The sequence below is a fragment of the Syzygium oleosum genome, unplaced genomic scaffold, assembly GCF_021117445.2.
Source record: "Syzygium oleosum isolate NSW1041296 unplaced genomic scaffold, Sole_v2.1 Sole_v2.50, whole genome shotgun sequence".
NCBI classification, from domain to species: domain Eukaryota; kingdom Viridiplantae; phylum Streptophyta; class Magnoliopsida; order Myrtales; family Myrtaceae; genus Syzygium; species Syzygium oleosum.
This window is the reverse complement of record NW_026607534.1, coordinates 160,381-180,570: the sequence shown is the minus strand read 5'-3', so window position 1 is coordinate 180,570 and position 20,190 is coordinate 160,381. Positions and strand designations below refer to the sequence as shown.

The 20,190-nt window shown below is 41.6% G+C and overlaps 1 long non-coding RNA gene and 2 pseudogenes across 1 annotated transcript; 2 read left to right on the top strand and 1 right to left on the bottom strand.

Moving 5' to 3' along the window:
• Positions 1–10,381: 10,381 nt before the first annotated feature.
• LOC130136760 (vacuolar iron transporter homolog 2-like) lies at positions 10,382–16,785 on the bottom strand (annotated as a pseudogene).
• On the top strand, positions 12,390–16,782 carry LOC130136761 (vacuolar iron transporter homolog 4-like; annotated as a pseudogene).
• LOC130136762 (uncharacterized) lies at positions 14,114–16,534 on the top strand. Its single transcript, XR_008815514.1, has 2 exons — positions 14,114–14,285; positions 16,231–16,534. It is a non-coding gene; the product is annotated as an uncharacterized LOC130136762 (long non-coding RNA).
• Positions 16,786–20,190: the final 3,405 nt, after the last annotated feature.

Here is a 20,190-nt window from a genome sequence, read left to right as displayed (position 1 = left end):
CTACCAAAAAAAAATTGACTTCAGATTTTATTTTTTTATAATAATTTTTTTTGCCGAATTTTTTTTTAAATAAATATTTTTTTCGAATTTTTTTTTCCCGAATTTTTTTTTCCTAAATATTTTTCTCCGGTCCGGCGACCTGCTGAGGCCGGCGAGTTGGACCTCGCCGGCCATGGACGAGGTCACTTCGCCGGCCAAATCTGGGCGGCGAGGTCAAGCTTGGGCCTCGCCATGGCCGCCGTTGGACCTCGCGGCGGCCATGTTGGACCTCTGCGGCGAGGTCGAACAGCGGCCATGGCGAGGCCGAGCGGCCTCGCCCAGATCTGGACGAGGTCCAGCAACCCCGCCCATGGCCGGCGAGGTCTCACCGGTCCCCGGTCGCCGATTGCCGGACTGTTGACCGGCGACGAAGTTAGAAAAAAAAAGAGAAGAAAAAAACTCAATAAAATAACAAAAATTCGTCAATAGTTTTGCAACGAATCGTCTTCGTCGCAAATTAGTCACGCCACTTACCGGTAGAAAAGGTTTACCGAGACAGATTTTTGCGCATGCGGAGAGATTTATCGAGAGAAATGAAAGAGGGAGAGGAAGGGAGAACAGCGAAGAGGGATAAGAGGAATTAGCAGGGAGAGAGAGAAATTGGGTCTACAAGTAGCACGGACAATTAGCGACGAAAAAAAATCCGTTGCTAACTCCCTCGCAAATTAGCTACGAATTTTTTTTCGTCTCAAATTCCGTTGCAAATTAGCGACGGATTTTTTTCGTGGCAAATCCCTTCGCAAATTAGCGACGAAATTTTTTTTCGTTGCAAATTAACAACGGAAAAAAATTCGTCGTTAATTCCGTCGCAAATTCGCCACGAATTTTTTTTCGTGGCAAATTCCGTCGCAAATTAGCGACAACATTTTTTTTTTGTCGCAAATTAGAAACGGAAAAAAATTCGTCGCTAATTTCGTCGCAAATTTGCCACGAATTTATTTTCGTGGCAAATTCCGTCGCAAATTAGCCACGAATTTTTTTTCGTGGCAAAGTCCGTCGCAAATTAGCCATGGATTTTTTTTCGTCGCAAAATTCGTCGGAAATTTGTGACGAATTCTTTTTTCGTCGCTAATTTGCGACGAATTCTTTTTTCGTCGCTAATTTGCGACGAATAATTTTTCGTGCCTAATTTGCTACGGAAAAAAAATTCGTCGCAAATTCCGTCGCAAATTAGCCACGAAAAATAATTCGTCGCAAATTTCCGTGGCTAAATCCTTGTTTTTTTGTAGTGCAAGATTTTGCCAACAGCTCGCACAACTCTTCCTTGTCGACTGACTGCGGGAGGCTCGAACTCTCTAGATCTGGCGAGGTCGAGCCTCCCCGCCTCGCCCAGCCACTGACAAATGTGTAATAAGTTTATAACTTTTTTGGATAATTTCTCCTCCGAACAGATCCGGATAAAAACTCAAATAATTTATTCAGGCATTAAGGTAGGATATGATGCATAAATTAAATATGCAAAGGAAAAGTCGGAGAACGGCTTTGTCTATTCTTCTTAGTGCCCTACAGCAGGAGTTGTGCTGCCTTGTTCGGTGCACCTCTTAAATTTAGTCGTGTGATCTCTCTGTCTCTCTCTATGTTAAGGCTGTCGAAACTTAGACCGAAGCTACTGTAGTAGTCGTTGTCGACTATGTTGACCACAACAGGGCCATGTTAGTTAGGGTTTCTTATATTCATTTGACCATTTTGAGTTATCAATAAATTTCCTCGCTCTTGGATTCACGTAAATTCAACATTCCATCCCGCCCCTGTCGGTGCATTTTGTGGTCGAGCGTGAACCATGGAGCAATCTCGATCACTCTCCAATTGTTTTTGGTTCGGATAAGAGTTTTCGTTAACAATAGTAAATTAGTATTGATGCAAATAGATTTTCTATTGTATAATCTCGGACCAATATCCTAGAAAACTTTCTCCCTTTGGTATATTTTTCCACAATCCCCAGCATGTACATATTATGGTTAAATAATATTACCTCAATGGACAAAAATTCGGGTACTTATAGTGTTATTACCCCAATGGCAGAGCATAAACAGAATTTACTGGGATGAATTTCCAAGTAAATACACTAATCTAATAATTGAACTACAACTCGCACCACCGCAAGGTTTCAATAAGTTTAACCATTGCCGACAAGCTCTATCTTTGCTTTCCCAAGGGTTGTTGTAATTTTTTATTATACAGAGACATGAGGGCAAAGATGTGCGACCTAAAGAAGCATTTGCTATTGGATAATCAAATCATTTAATTTATTGTAAGCCACCCTATAAGGTTCGATCAGAAAATCATGGGGATAAGTACACTAGGAGTATCATAACTTTCGTACAGCGCTCACTTAAGTGTCATAACGTATTTTTTTTCGCTCGCTTAAGTGCCACAAATTTGAAAAATCGATCGCTTGAGTGCCATCGGCGATTTGCCAACTTGAAAGAATTGACAAAAAGCGGAGTCAACAATATTGGATGCAACCGTAAAAAGAGCAACCGTCAACGTAGTGAAATCGAAGAAACCATCGACATAGTGGAGTCAACGTAACCATTGATAACCGTTCGGTAACCATTCATAACCTCTACTTGTAACTTCTTTTTGTAACCTTTATTTGTAACTTCTTGTAGCCGTTAGAAAGTTATTTATTTTTTAGTAACCGTGTGTAACCTCCATTGATAATTGTTGATTGTAGGCTTTAAATAGCCACATTGTACTCTTCAGATAAGACCCCTGATAGATCAACCAAAATGTTATCTTTTAATTATCTTTACTTTCCTTTACTGCACTTGTCACGCCCCGAACCCTACGGACATACAACATCCCGCTATGGTCGTTAAGATGCGACGACCCAGGACTCGTCGCCGACCCTTTTCTTTTTATCTTTGAATTACACAAGTGGAAACGATAACCAACACGACAAACCCCAGACAATAATCAAATCTGGGATAGCAGAGGAAAACTAGTCATAACAAAAGCCATTTTTTTTTATCGATTAACCCTGGGAACATACTTACAAGCCCACTTCGGGCGTTTACACAAAAAGCCAGCAAAAGATAAAGGCTAGGGTTAATCTACTCCATCCAAAAGATCAGCTTCCAGGCCTAACCCTCAAGGACCAACCAAAAACTACGGTACTCCAAACTGCATAGGGAGCAACGACATGCTAAGGTCTTGAAAAAGGTTTAACAACAACAAATGAGATAAAATCTCAATAAGTTAACGGCCTAAGCCCCGCTTAGGAGGCCTACTCGCCTCGGGGGTCCCTAACCAGGCAATATAGCATCAACAACAACATCATTAAACAACCACATGCATCCTTACCTCGCCTTGATACACTCGTTGATGAAATGAACATGTCACATACTCGAAGCATTTAAATAGATTTCCCATGCATCATTGCATCACAGGCGCGCGTGTCTCGATTATAAGACAGAATCCACTTGGGCACGTCCCATACCATGCCTAGCAGTTTCTATCACATAATCAGGCACTATGCATCACACGTATTCCAATTATTACGCCCCCTCGGGGCCACCACACATCAAGCGATCTGCAGCAAGATGGCAGTCTTCCGGCATAACCGGGCTCCGTCTCGCCCCGTCGGGCACGGCTACGTCAAACGATCTACAGTAAGACGGCATTCCAATACAGCAACATCAAACGATCTACAGTAAGATGGTATCCCGTAAGGAGGATCGAATCCGCCATCGGGCCGCGATTCGGCATCCGGAGTATCGGCTATCCAGATAATCTCCAGGCATCCGATAAAATCAAGCGCGATCTGTAGCAGACCTCGATAAATCGGGCATCGTCAAGCGATCTACAGCAAGACGGCTCCGACGTGTGACCACACGAGCACGCAAGCATTCCGGCCAATTATTATCTCTTCAATTAGCCCATGCGTCCATGAATAGTGCTCACACAATGCCGCATAACAAACCAAGTGGTCACACATGCAAACGGTCAATCAATTTGTAAATCTCATTTCAAACATGCTTTCTTTCTCAAGACATCAAATTCATTTTGTAGACATAGTGATGACAAATATTCATTTTCGAAAAATCGAAATCTTTTCTTGAAAATAGTTATTATAATCATTTAGCTATACTAATTAATTAACACAATAATTCTTAGCATAAGCATCATAATTCAAGCATAAAAATCGCAATTTGCTATTAAAAATCATTCAAATATGCATATTTAATTTTCGGAAATAAATTATTTTTAATAGTATTTTTTTAATAATAAAATATTAATATTTAATTCCGAAAATTAATATATTTAATAAAATAATCAATAATAATAAAATAATTGATAACTTATCAACAAATACGCAATAGCTTATCGCAAACCCAGCAATAGCCTATCACACAAATAATCATAGCTTATCGAACTTTCTGATAACCTATCGCATAATCCCACTTAACTAGCCATAAACTTAAACTAAACTGCCCTAAGCAAGTTTAACACCCTAAACGAGGGATTAGGGGTTAACTTACTCGTTTAACGATGGCGTTAACATGAGAACAACGGCGACGACGCGAGCTCGCTCATGGCGGCTCCGGTTTTGCGTTACGAGTGATGAACGGCGGCGATCCAGGAGCGGTGAAGGAGCGGTTGCTGTGGTGGCTGGTCGGGGCTGCTTGGGGGCTGATCTAGTCGTGAACGGCAGCTGGCGACGGCGGCTAGGTGGCCTGGACAGCAGCGGACCAGCAGCTGCAGCGACGAGGACGAACGGCGAGCAAGAACGGCGGTGGATGGCGCGACGGAGGAGCAGCTGTAGGTGGCTGTTCGAGTCAACTCGGGGGCTGGTCTAAGGACGTAATGGCAGCTGGTGGTGGTGGTTTGGGGTGCCGGACAGTGGCGGCAAGCGGCGGAGGCGGACGGAGGGTGAGACCGGCGAGAGGTGCACTCGCCTTGGCTGGAAAGCAGGCCGGCGACGGGAGGTTCTGGGGGACCGGGGGCGGTGCTACACGGTCTGAGATGGAGTTGGGGTGGCAGTGGCTCGACGGCGGAGAGGAGCAGCGAACGGCGATGGCTGGTCCGATGAGGACAGGCCGGCGGTGAGCAGCAAAAATGGAGGAGCCGAGCGGAAAGGAGAAAGAACGAAGAAGAAGAAAGAAAAGAAGAAGAAGAAGAAGAAGTGGGGGAAATGATGGGGAGTTGGTGGGGCTGGTCAGCAGGCGTGGAGTGTCAGCGGGGGAAGGGGGAAGAGAGAGAGGAGAAAGAGAGAGGAGAGAAAGTGGGTCTAATTATTACCCCACAAAAATATCTCCCATTTTCTATTTTCTTTTGCAATTTCTCTAATTTTTGTCTCCCAAAATTACAATCTTGACTTCGATCCGTGTACCAATTTACGGGCCGATTAAACTTTATCGGGTCTTGATGGCCAGCCTTTCTCAGCCGCGAGGCCCAACAGGCGTTGCTCGGTTCACTTTCGTTTTTCGCATCGAATTTCCGATTCTTCGATCCTTTTCCAAAATTGGAATTTTCAATGGCCAATTCGTAAAAATTATGAGGCGATGTTCTATGGTTCGAGTGTGAAATCCTTGAGCATTCGACACTCAAAATCGGATCATACTTCGTGGCCGATCGATCAATCGCAGCTATAGTACATCTCAAACTAACGGGCGGCTGTTGGAAGTAAATACCTCGATAGCCTTTCCGCTTTGGGTAGTATTCTCTGGGTGATCAGGCCAGAGTAAGAATTACTAATAGAGCAATCGATGAAATCACCATTTCATATATCACCAAAATGTGTCGAATTTTCGAGATATTATAGCACTTCATTTTCCCTTAGCTATAGCTTTCCGATTTGCATCGTCGATTAAATTCCGGCGCATATCTCTATCCCGGGTGTCGCGTATTCAATTAAATTCGAGCGTTACATCTTTGCATATTCTCAAGCTTTGTCGTCAATTAAATTCCATCATGATTTGTACATACAGTTCGGTTCAAAGTTCAAAGTAAAAGTTTGCAATTATTTCTTGTATGCCCAGATATTTCCTGTCCGGAATCGCCACACAACCCGTCTCCGCTCATTAAAAGTCGAAGAGCGGCTTTCAGTGAAAGATATTTCATTGCGGGAGCAATTTTGGCAAAACATCTTTTTGGCACGCCCAATGGGACCATTGTGGTTTATTTGAGGAGATACAATGGTGAGAACAACGAAAAAACTTGATCCTGATAATGCTGGTGGTAACAACTTGTCACCACAACTTGGAAATGACAGAGTGGGATGTTTTGAGTCATCGACTGCATAACCGATGGCAGAACAAGAGGAAGGTGGAGATGTCGACATCTTGAGACAACTCGCCGATGAGTAGAGAATGCAGTCAGAGCAAAGTCCTGTGATGTTGGTTACTATGAGGAGGATTCTCGACGAACACTAGAAAGAAATGACCAACTGCACTAGGTTAAACTCCCCATTTCCTGGGGAAACCAGATTAAGCCAACGAGCCACCTTTATCAGGTCGTCTGATGGGGCAAATCTTATCCCCCTTTCCTGGGAAAATCAGATTAAACTCTGGCACTAGGTTAAACTCCGACTGGACAGCGACAGTCCAGAAATCTGTTAAGAGAAGTACCCTATGTCGTTTACTTATTATCTTCCTATACTTTTCTTTATGAATTTTTTAGTATGAGGGTTGTAAAACTGATAAAATGAAAATATAAAATAACAGCAGCTATGCACCATTGTGTAGATTAGTATCCAGAAAAAAACAATGAAACCTCTGACCTTCTTTTTTATTGCTGCGACTTCTGAACATTTAACTATCAAAACACCGGCCAAAATTCAAATGCAGCCGTTATGCACCTGATCAGGAGAAACAACTAAATTCAATATCATTTGTGTTGAAACATTATAAGTAATTTGTGAATTGAATGGAATATGACATGATTCATATTCAAAGATCCTGCTGGTATAAACAAATTGAAAGAAAAATGCAGAAAGAAAACGTTTCTGAGGATCCTCTGAAAATGCAATAAAAGTTTTGGGCCATTTGGACTACTTCTCTTTCGAAAGCAAATCAATCAAATATTCAATGGGCAACGTCGATGAGATGAACTTATACATACCAGTTATAGGCTCGGGCTCTGGATACTGTGAGACATCATATCCAGGATGACGAGCGTCCATATCAGGAGGTGACCGGCTCCTATCTCTACAATGAGATTCTCAGGAAGTGCTTCTCTCCTCTCCATGACCACCCGTTGCACGTCGGTGGTCTTGTTGATAGTCGTGGTGGCAATAACGCCGATCTCTATTCTAGTTTCTTGCTCCCCTCTTCCGATACCGATTGCGTTCTCTACATCGGTTTCCACGTCTGTCCATGATGGGGTCAAGAACGGTTATGCGATTTGAGGTCGGAATGCTTTTATGACCTGAGAGACACGACGTATGTCAGGAAACGAAAAGAGAGGGAGATGAAGAAAGGCGAGCGATGTGCGACAAGATAGGTTAACCCAAAGTGCAAAGAGAGAGAGGTTTCGGATTCTTGGAATTTTAGCGGCGGTGCGAGCGAGAGAGGTTGAGCGGCTTTAAGGAAAAGGGCCGGGACAATTACGGAAGAATGGACGAGTACTTTGGCGTGCTTTCATTACTGGAAAAATAAAACTAAAGACAAACAAATTGGTGTCTGTCGCTAAGAAAATCAGTTAATTAAATCTTGACGATCTTGACGTGTTTGCATCTGTTATTTTTTTCCTTTTTGTTGCCGAAGGCGCGGTTTGTGTCGTAGCCAAAATAAGATATCCTGAAAAATAGAAATGAAAGCAAACTCCAAACTCGGAAATGTTGTTATTACATTGTCTATTAGTAAATTGTCCAACTCTGGTGGGTTGACATGCATGAACCAGTAGTATATACAGCAAATCTAACATGGCAAGTACATTTAATTGGAGATATCTACCCTGAGGCCCCAAAGATTGGAAAGAAAGATCCAGGAACAAAACCAATAGAGAGAGAGAGAGAGAGAGAGAGAGAGAGAGAGAGAGAGAGAGAGAGAGAGAGATGGGATGAATCTACCAAACAGAGAGAAACTGGGGATGTCTGATAAAAGACATACTAAGTCATGCCTTGTTTTGTTGACAGGAACAGGGAAATAGGAAATGAAATAGAAAAGAATCTGAACAAATGATGAGAAATGGAATGTAAGATCTGGGATATGATTGCGAGTTACTATAAATCTAAGTCAATGGATGAACTTACCGAATATAGAATTACCATATCGAATTGTCTATTGTATAGAAAGATACATGGAGGAAGCGTTGGTTATTGGTTTATTCATGGAGTTGACACGATTGTTAGATTTGATTCATTCGTTCTTATCCATTGCGCTGATTTTCATGACTTTTTTTAGAGAAGTAATTCCCAAAAAAGATCTCTCCTAAATCTATTTCCCAAACTAGAATTCTTATTATCAAATGATCCTTAAAATAACCTAGTCTCTTCACCATTTTTCATCCTCATCATTTTTACCTCTCTCGCAAAGTTATTAAACTTTCTAACATTTTGCAAAGTCTTGCATTTTATAACTATTCTCTAACATATAATCAAAATCGAGGAGTACATTGCACCCAATCAATATCAATTGTTAATTTATCGATTGGTTACTCCACAATTGTGATCTCTCGTTGAGATTAAACAAAATATACTACTAAAAGATATTATGAAATGCATTTTAAAGTTATATTGCCTATTCAGAATTTTTTTTGAGAAGTATGATAACACAAATCAATTTAATTTATCCTTACCAAAAAAAAATCAATTTAATTTACAATTGAATCAAGTCAACATATTTTTATTAACCAATTAAATTTTATAACACGCGTAAATTTATAATTGGATGACAACAAAAATATATGACATTTAAATTTACAAATGGAAAGAAACCAAATATAATGGAAGTTAATATATATAAATCCATGACATCGCAAGTTAGAGTAGAATTTAAAAATTAAATAACTAATAATCTATCTTATCAATTAAAGAAAACTTTTATAATTTTAAGTATGACGTTATTTTCATTCAACACAAAAGTTGATGATGAAAATTTATCAGGAAAGAAAGTGTTCATCAACAAAGACAATAGTAATGAAGGTTTATCAACAAAAACAACGGTAAGCCTCTATTTCTTTATATGTAATGAACATCACATATAACATTTCCTTCATGATATTAATGACCGGTAATAACATTTACATATTGTATCTCAGGTCGTAATTAACTAAGTCCTCTTGCTTACTTTGCAAAGAACTCATTCTAGCTTGGGCATATGAGGAGGCATGAATGAGCACAACTTCAACTCCTTACATGGATCATTTTGAGATTTTCAGCCTTGCTAGGAGTTTGTTTTGCAAGCTATCAATATGAGTAAGTACATTATTACTAAACCCTAAGGGCCCCCATAAGCATAGACATGAGTTAACTACAATAGATACCGAGTGTGTGTGGGATTGGGAGACTGCCACGCTGTTCGTAAAATTCTAAATGTGTTAATGAACAAGTAATATAATGATAATAAAAGTATCATTCCACAGAGATTGATGATTAATAAACCAATTAAATATTAAAAATTGACTAATTTTAAAATTTATCTAACAGATCAAAATAGAATTGAGAATAAATGAAAATTGACAATCTTAGAAACAAAATTTCGGAACTAAAGGCAAATAATCAATCAAATAAAATATGTTATATCATCTGATTTCTCCACAACCACTAGATATGAATTTCATATCATTATGCATACAAAAACAATATCAAACATATGATAGCGAAATTTTCTAATATATTTACTATCATATCTGTAGGTATAACAAACCTACTCATTTTACCAATCCACTATATCTCTATGTGAATTTAAATGAACATAAGCGCATTAAAATCTGTGAATATTCCCGATTTACAATGAATCTTGTAGACCACCTTATCACCAAAAGCTATACAAATAACATGGTATACATCTATCCACATTTATTTTATGGTTATATATTATAAAGAGTAATTGCATATTATCACTTCTCAGTCTCAAATATTCACATCAAATCATTCAAATGGTGGCCAATCACTTAAATGCATTAAGCATAATAATATATAACTCACATAAATGAAATCACTTGCAAAACATAAAAAGAATAAATTCATATCATCATGGTCAGGCTACATCGTAGCCCTAACAAAAGAAAATTAGAACATAATTAGAGCAAAAACAAAAATATAAATTAAACCAAACATCTTGAATCAAAAAACAAGAATTCTATCGCCACTTTTTGTCTTCTTTTCAAAATATTTGAAAAATTCCCAAAACGGTGAAAACAAAGACGATAAAAAAAAAACCTAGTTGTCCCCCCAAGCTCTCAATTTTATCCTATAAATAGAATAACATCTAAGACTCCTATCACAAGGCAATTGCTTCTTTTTTGCATAAAACTAGGGAATAAATCACAGGATTCCCGATTTGGTATCCACTTTCTAAATTTTCTCTAGGTAGCATATTCATTTCCTTCTTTTTGCCATTTTTTCCTTATTTTCTCCATATCTTATTATTCTGCATAAACAAGAAAAATTTGAGTAAATAGATGGAAATCCAAAAATTTTCTCACAAATATTGCATTATTTGTTGCCTAAAGTAGGTAAAATAACTTTATTTTTATAGAGTTATCACACGCCTAATGCACGCCCGATGCACGCCCGATGCACGCCCGATGCACGGCCGATGCACGCCCCATGCACGGCCAATGCACGCCCCGTGCACGCCTATGAAACCTGATAAACATGTATTTTTTTATTAAATAATAGCATACATACCCCATGGACTCTGGCCTCTTGTTTTCAACCCAAATTGTGTAGTCCGATAAGATTACATCCATGTAAAATACACCATGAGAAAAAAGATCTCGAGAATCAAAGGAAACACTATTTATGCTCGATTTACTGTAGACCATTAATCATCTTGGTCACACCGTAGGTAATGCCCATAGCCAACCAACCTCCGAGCAGTGCCCCAGAAGCGGACTTCACCACCGGCACTTTCCTCACTTTGCGCTCAAAGCGCCAAACCCAAGCAATGCTATGCTTACCGCCACTATCAGCGTCCGCAGCCTCAACTTGTAATCATCAATGAACGCAGCTGCTAGGAGCGATACCAACAGCCCCACTGCAGAGGTCAGTGCGGATGCCCCCGCCATCTGCCATGGGCTTGGTAGCTTCTCCTTGCTCGCATCCCTCTCCTCAGCTCCTATGGTTCTGTTCATGTCCTCTCTTTGAATCCGGGCCACCTCGATATCGTACTGGGAGTAAACCGATACGAGCTCCCCGAAGACCATGGTGCAGGCCCAACAATCAGCCCCTAGCGCTCTAGATATTGCCATAATCCTGCTGTCCTTGTTGATGGTGCTGACGCCCATCCTGAGCGACACCATTGCGATCACGCCATCATTCGCACCCATCATGGTAGTGCGGAGCCACTAAGCTCACTTCGAGAAGTAGACGACCTCCGCCTTGGAGGGAGGAGGATGAGGAGGAGGCAATGGTTGTGTTGATGTTTCAATTTCGAGGTGGACTTGGAGGGGAGGAGGAGGAGGCAGTGGTTGAGTTGATGGTTTGACCTCTTGCTCCAGAGGGACTGAGGCAATGGTTGAGTTGATGGTTCGACCTCTTGCTCGAGGGACTAAGGCAATAATTGAGTTGATGGTTAAACTACAATAGATACTAAGTGTGTGCAAATGGAACCCACGCCTAATGCACGGCCAATGAACAGCCGATGCACGGCCAATGCACGCCCCGTGCTCTCCATTGCAAAAAAAAAAAAAAAATAGTACATGTTGTCCTGCCATTTCGGGAGGAAGCCTAATGAGATTTCATCAACATTACAACAACATTCAGCACACTTATGAAGACACCTATTAGAAGATCTTACAAATTGTGAAATGTGAACACATGAGATTTCATTATCCCAAATTTCCTATAAGAAGCAAGATAATTCTCATTTACGTGGAAAGCTTGTCCCTCGACTAACTTGTTCACTTATTTGAGCTACTGAAATTGGGTTGCATTCCATTAAAAAGAAATGAAAAGAGTGCTGAGATTCAAGTGTAGACTTTGTGTTTCACAAGTTAAGGTGTTCACCTTCTACTCAAAGAAATAAACCAACTCAAGTGTGAACACATGAGATTCCACCAACAATACAAAACCATGTTATACAAAATTACGTTCTTGGTTGTTATTTTATAACGCACATTTTTCTCTCTATATAGCTTCTCTCAGGGTGTGTGCCCTCCTCACGCCCTTGTATCTTCCTCTCTAATATCCCATTCGTTTCTTGAGCTTCCTCATATTAACCTTCTCTCTCCATCTATCCATGGCAACACCACCATCAACTCAACCACAAGACCTCCTACAATTGCCGCCTCCTCCTCCTCCTCTCAAAGTTGACCTCAAGGTCAAACCAAGAAATCCCTCGAACAAGACGTTAAGGTCGTTTACTTCTCGAAGCGAGCTCAGTGGCTCCGTGCCGCCATGCTAGGTGCAAAGGATGGCTTGCTCTTAACAGTCTCGCTCATGATGGGCGTCGATCCTGTCCGCAAGGACGTCAAGACCATGGCGATATTCGAGGTGGCAGGGCTCATCCCGGGGCCTACAACCATTGGGGAGCTCGTATCTGTGTACTCGCAGTACAACATTGAGGAGGTGACCGAGATGAAGAGAGAGGGTAGGAACTAAACCCTAGAAGTCAACGAGATGGATGTGATGAAGGAGAAACTGCCAAGCTCACGGTAGGCGCTGGGTGCATCGAGATTGGCCTTTACGATGGGGGCACTGATGCCACTCCTAGCGGCTATGTTCATATAAAGGAGTACAAGGTGAAACTAGCGGTGGTGATAGAGGCGGTAAGCGTGGCATTGGTCGAGTTTAGTGAGCTGGGTGTGATGCTGGAGAACACGCTAGTGGTGAAGTGGACTTCTAGGGTGTAACAGTCTGAATTTTCGATCCTTTTTCCCGGGATTTAGGAAATGAATTTGACCAATGCGCTATAGTGAGATCTCACCCGGGAACCGCGCATTCTCGGGATGCTAACCTTAGGGGTAGGGCTATTACGGGATTGAGTTCGCACGACCAAAGAACTCGACCTGGGTTCGATCTTTGACTATATGGATTGACGAGGGAATGTTTTGAGCCAACCGAGACCGGTCTATTTGATTGATCGTGTCCGAAGGGCACTAGTGACAGATCCTCGCAATTATATGACGATTGAGGTCGCCTTGGTTCGAGCAAACTTAAACGTGATTTGACTTAGTGTCGATCACGGGTCGAGAGCGCGTAATCCTAATGAGCCACCCGTTAGCAAGAGATAAGCTAAAGTCGCGATTGGTCAATTTTAGTCATTTCTTGGAATTCGGGCCCGGGAATCGAGAATTTTGAAAGTGACAATTTTGAGCGGCCGATGACGTTTTCGGCTTGGCCAACCTTGGGGCCACCCATTTCTGCAAAAAAATAGATTTCGGTCCGGGGCCGGAAAAATTACGGTTTTGCCCCTGTGGACACCGATGTTGGATTTTGAGGTCGTTTGAGGTTATTTTTCGAGGCCAAGGTCATTTTAGAGTGGCCACGCATATTTGGAGTGGTTACGGCCAAAAATTAGAATTTCGACAAAAATTAGAAAAATAATATTATTTTATTCCCGGAACTTCGCAGTCAATTTTCGAGGACTTAGAAAGTGAATTTCGCGATTCTGACGCCATATTATGTTGGCCACGCACATATGGAACACGTATGTGCGAAAATTGGAATTTCGCCCCGGGACCGGAAAATTACGATTTTGCCCCTAGGCCTATTTTTGGGTATTCCGAATTTTGGGGATTTTGGAAATTGAATTTGGGGATTAAGTGTGGATAAATATCAGCCCCAAAATATTGGACAAAAACGCCCTTAGATATTTTGGTTTGGAAGAATGTGGACCAAGTGTTTTAGGGGCAAAATTGGAATTAAAAAAAAAAGTGGTCAAACCTTGGACCAAATATTTAATTGTTTCTCTCCTCTCTCTCTCCTCATTCCCTCTCTTCTCTCGGCAGCCCCCCCCCCCCCCCCCCAACAGAGAACTCTCTCCCTCTCTCCCTCACCAAAAATCCTCTCATCTCTCTCTCGGCCTTGGACCGCCGATCATCGCCGGAGCATCGCCGGAGCAAGCCGCCACCGCCGATCGCCGCCGGCCAGCCGTTCCCCCTTGCCGCTCTAGCCGAGTTAGTCTAGAGTTCGGGTAAGTCGCGATCTAATCCCTATTTAGGACGTCGGGTATTTTCGGACTCGTCGGGTATGGTTTAGAGGATTTAGAGGTTAATTAAGGTGTCGATAATGGTGGTTGATCGTGGTTATTGGTGGCTGATCATGACTATTAGCGGTTGTTGCGGGTTGGATTAGACGTCGGGAAATGAGTTTAGGCGGTTGGAATTCGGTAGAAATCGGTTCGGGTTTGAATCCGTGAGGTTCGGGGTGAATCGCGGATTCACGGTTACTGTACCCGCTCGGTTTGCTATTTTTGTAGAGAATTTTGGGGGCCGAATTTGAGGAAATTTTCTTCATGAAAGTTTCTCCCAACATCTTGAAGTATAACATACTTTAATTTGGGAATTTTTGGAAATCATTTGTGGTCATTCGGAAGTCCATCTTTGGACCGAAATAAAACTGCCCGATTTACTGTTCACTCGACCTTCGGGTCTGTTCGAATTTTTATAAATTTTTACAGGCCTATTTTCAAAATTCTTCCTTCACAAAAGTTGTTGGGGACATTCGTGGCTATAACATATAAAAATTTCAAAGCTTTTCAAGGTGATTTGGTTGTTGAAATAAATGTATTTTGAGGACAAAATATTCTGTTGGAGCAAACTGATTTTGGTCTGATTTCAAGGGACAAAAAGGCATGGTTGTAGTTTGAACCGGATTTCGTGTTCTTCATAAGAAATATTTATCGGGATGTTTTTTGTGACATATCCAAAATTGAGAATTTTTGGAGTTCGTTTACTATTTATTTTGATGGGATTTCGGTCACTGTATAAACTGCCCAATTTTACCCCGATTCTTTGGATGTTCGTTTTTATGAGCGGAATGGTGGGGGTGTCGAGGTTGAATGGTTGCTGCCCTTGTGGCGGGAATTGAGCCTGAATGTGTGTTTGAATGTGGATTGGTGATATGCCGTGTGTGTTTGGCCGTGAGATGTGGTGGTGTGATAGTGCATTCGCGTATTGTATTCGCGTGCCAAGAATGTGTGATTGGGTGGCGTGTTCGTGTGACGAGAATGTGAAATTGTGAAATGTGTGTGAGGTGTGCGTGTTTGGCAGTGTGTAGGTGTGGCCGTGTGACAAATGTGGTTTGAGTGGAACGAAGGCACTGGAATGTAGGATTGGTTTGAAAGGTGAGACCCTGAGGCGTGTACGTTTACGCGGGGTGAGGTCCGTCCTGAGGCGTGTACATTTACGCGGGACGATGCCGTCCCTGACGAGGTGACGATGCCCGGCCCGACGGGGTGACGATGCCTGACGTGGTCAGAAGACCGTTGGCCTGATGCGTTTTACGCGGGCGCGGTAGAAGGAAAGTGTGTGTAGGATTCCGTCCTGAGGCGTGTTCGTTTACGCGGGACGATGCCGTCCCTGACGAGGTGACGATGCCCGGCCCGACGGGGTGACGATGCCTGACGAGGTCAGAAGACCGTTGGCCTGATGCGTTTTACGCGGGCGCGGTAGTGGTGGAAAGGTTGAGAATCAGCGGGATTTGGCTTGACATGTGAGGATTGTGAAAGTGATGCATGGTGTGAGTTAGTGTGCGAGTGTGTTTGTATCGCGTGATGCAGTGCGCGATTATGGGGTAAAATCTGCTATGCATGGTATGGGACGTGCCCAAGTAGGTTTTGCTTTATAATCGAGGCACGCGCGCGGCTGTGATGTACTGCTGTGGTATGATTGGCGTGTGTATTGATATGTGGAAAGTGTGTGATGGCATGTGTGCAAGAATTGTATGTTGGGATTGTGGGCTAACGTGCATGGTGCGTATGCAGAGAGTCCAGGTATGTGTGAATGTTTGATTGCTGGTTGTGTGGTTGTTTGGTTGCGCGTTTGGATGTGTCTGGAATTACGTGATAGCCTAGGTGGGGCTTAGGTTGTGACTTATTGAGATGTGATCTCATGGTTGTTTCAACCAAACCATTTCAGAGCCCCCGCCTGAATGTCGAGATTGAGGTCGACTCAGAGTCGTCGGGTGAGCAGACAGCTGCGGACGATTCAGGTGTTGATGCCGAGGACAGTGAGTAAGAGTGGACGCCTTCGAGAGGGCATAGGGGATAGTTCTGGGAGGAGGATGCGCCCCATTTTTGGATAGTGCTGACCTAGAGAGCTGATCTTGATATTTTGGTGGTTTGGAGTTTATAGTTCGGTGTGCTTATAAATTATTTTGTGGTTTGTATTGGCGGATGATGTAAATATTTGGAAGTGTAATATATGCTTGGTGGTTTGACGATTTGTTCCTTCCTGGTGTTCTCCAATTTTAATGTCCGGGATTTTTTATTGCTTCCGCCGCGAGTTAACTTTGATGGATCGTTGGGTCGGCGACGTTATTCCTGGGACGTCGCACTCTGTTCGACCGGAGGCGGGATGTCGCGGGCTCGACGGGGGTTCGGGGCGTGACATAGGGTGCTACTTGGAGGGTGGTTGGCCATGGTCATCACCTTTGGTTTGACCAAGCTAATTGGCTATACTGGTCCATAATAACTTGAGCATCATATATAGTGTTTCCTTGATGGTATTAATGACAAGTAATATTTACATATTTGTAACTTAAGTCATAATTAATTAATAACTCTTGCTAGCTCTGCTAGCTAGGGCACATGATGAGCATAACTTTTCTTTTCTTTTCTTTTCTATGAGTTGTAAGAGCTTAAGCTTGTTAGGATATGCCTATCCTTTATCATGCATTGTTGTAGATCTGTTTGCGTAAAATGGCGATCGATGATGAATTGATAATTCCATACCCTTAAATTTTGCTCCTATTCTCTTCCTCGCTGCCCCTCCCCTAATTTCTCTGTCATCTTTTAGTATTTCCTTTGATTCTTGAGATCTCTTTTATGGTGTATTTTGCATGGATATTAAGAAAATACAATTGAGTTGAAAACAAGAGGCCAAAGTCGATCGTGTATGCTGTTATTTAATGGTAAAAAGGCATTAAAAACCCCAAACTATATCTACTATGACACATTTACTCTGAACTATTTTTTGGAACATCAAAAACTCCAAACTATGCCCACTATGACGCATTCACCCTAAACTTTTTCTTGTGATATAAAAAATATCGAACTTGTACCTATATGATAAATTTACTTTCCGTTAAGGTTCCGTCAAATAATTTTTCAGACAAAACCTCGTTTAACATTCCAATTTTATCAGATGTCTCTGAACTGATCATATCACTAGTAAAGGTTTAGCCAACAACTTTATGGAGTAGACTTTTTAAAGGACTTTATTTCCCCCAACGAAATTTCTGGAATGCTGAGAAGGAAGCTAGACCGTCTTGGGGGTGGCAAAGCATACTTATGGGAAGAGATAATATTTCCCCTCATATAATGTGGTGGAATGGTGACAATATTAAAATCAGGGAGGACAAATGGCTAAAAAGAGGAATTTTGGGGGGTCCTGCCACTAGAAATGAACCAAAAACAGTTGCTGAACTGATCATCAGGGAAGAGAACTGCTGGAATGAACCATCGCTAAGAAGCCTCTTTGAGGATCAAACGGTTTCAGAAATCCTCACAATCCCAATAAGGTCTCAGTTAGTACAAGATAAGCTAGTCTGGACAGGAGCAAAATCTGGTACCCACTCAGTTAAAAGTGGGTATCACGGAATTAGAGAGAGAGAAGATAAACTAATTCTAAATCAAGCATCCTCCTCATTTCAGCCCTCTCGCGCTCTATGGAGTAAACTATGGGGAATGCAAACTACTCCTAAAGTGCGAATTTTTCTCTGGAATGTAAGCCAAAATGCATTAGCCACAAAGGAGAACCTCTACAAAAGGAGAATCATACCTGACCCTACCTGTTCGATCTGCAAAAGAGAAGTGGAAACCACGGAACACTTGTTCCTTCTCTGCCCATGGACACAAGAGGTTTGGTCCAACCCTGCAGTACAAATCCATATCACTAGTAAAGGTTTAGCCAGAATTGATGCGTGGCTCTTCCAACATAGAAATGGAACAACAAACTCCCCTGGAATTGAAGTAATTGCATCTATTTTCTGGGCCATTTGGAAGACACGAAATTGCTATGTCTTTCGACATAAGGATCCTGACCCAGGCGAAACACTAGCCTCTGCTTTTCTCATGTTGAATACTGTGAAGAATTGGAGCCAGAAAAAAGAAAATCTCAAGGAATGATACCAGCCCAGTGAGCGAACCCCCAAATTCCTCTCAGTTTTGGATCCCACCGAAACAAGGAACCCTGAAGATTAATTTTGATGGATCGTTCTTGCCCGGAGAGATGGAAGGATCCATAGCGGCTGTCTGTCGTGACTCGTCGGGACTCCTCATCGATGGTTTTGGAAGGACGGTTCGAGCTTCTTCGGCCGCGCAGACGGAAACCCTGGCTCTGCTCCTCTCTCTTCAATATTTCCAGTCCCGAAAGAACGAAGCAATTGTGTTTCAAGGAGATAACTTTCATCTGATAAGACCAGTGCAGTTAAAGAGCTCGTATCAGTTCACTTGGGAAGTTCGAGCTCTTATCACCGAGCGTATCGAGCTGTCGTCCCAATTTTCAAAAATCCGGATAGCCCATTGTTTCAGAGAAGCTAAGGTAGACATGGCCATGGGCCGGTTTCGGCCCGGGTCAAACCCGGGACCAGCCCGTTGACCGGGTCCGCAGTTCGGAACCGGCCCGTGGCCTACGAGCCCGGTTCCGGTTCCAACAATTTTGGAACCGGCCCGATACAGCCGGTTCCCAAAAAAAAAAAATCTGCAGATAAGTGGAGAAACTCTTTTTTTTTCTCAAATTTGATTACAATGTACATTTTGATTATATTTTATATTGAATAATTCATTATTTCATAATTTGATAATTCACTATTTTTTTATTTCATAATTTATTTTTGTAATTTTTACCGGCCGGTTCCGAACCGGGCTGGAACCGGAACCGGCCCGGAACTGTCGGTTCCGGTTCATACATGGCCACAAACCAGAACTGCTGGTTCCGAACCGTGGCCATGTCTAAGCTAAGGGCGCAAATAATAACCATTCTATTTCTTTCAAAAACTAGTTTTCTATTCCCGGAAACAGGTTTGGAACAGAAACCTGTTTGCTAACGCAATTCCATTTTTCTATTTATGGAACAATTTTTTGTTCCAAAACTAGTTTTGGACCAAAAATCAGAACAAAAAAAAAGTAGGTTTTTTATTTCTGGACGAGAAATGAAAATCATTTCTAAAAGAATATGTTTTCTCTCTTCAAAACACATCTCTTCTTAAATTTGGCCCCAGTCTGACCTAGTTAGATCGATTTGAACCGATTCAGTCCGGTTCATTCCCAACGGGAAAATAAAAAAAATTGTAAAAAAAATTAGAAAAATCAGAAAAAATAAAAAAATTCAGGAAATTCATAAAAAAATTTAGAAAATCCAGAAAATTTCTACAAATCTCAAAAAAAAAATTTCAGAAAATCCATAAAAATTGAAAAATTCCAGAAAAATTCATAAAAATTTCCAGAAAATAAAAAAAGTCAGATTTCGGGAAAATAAGAAATTTGGTGAATTTTTAAAAAAAAATCAAAAAATCAAAAATTTCAAAACTTCACAAAGATGGCTTAGAATACATGTGGCCACTCACTTTGAGTGAAATTTAAATTTTTTGAGGTGCCCAAATGGTTTTTTTGAAAACTCCTTAGTTTAAAGATTTAAAATGGGTTTTAACCCTTAAAAAACCCTAAAAGGGGTTTAACCCCCAAAAGGGTATCTAAAAAAATGGATTTCTATTCCAGGAAATAGAAATTTATGTTGTTATCAAACGGGTTCATGTTTCAGGAAATAGAAATTTTATGCTGTTATCAAACGGGTTTCTGTTTTAGAAATAGAAATTTTTTGTTGTTATCAAACAGGTTTCTTTTATCAGAAACTCGTTCTGGGAACATAAATAGAAAA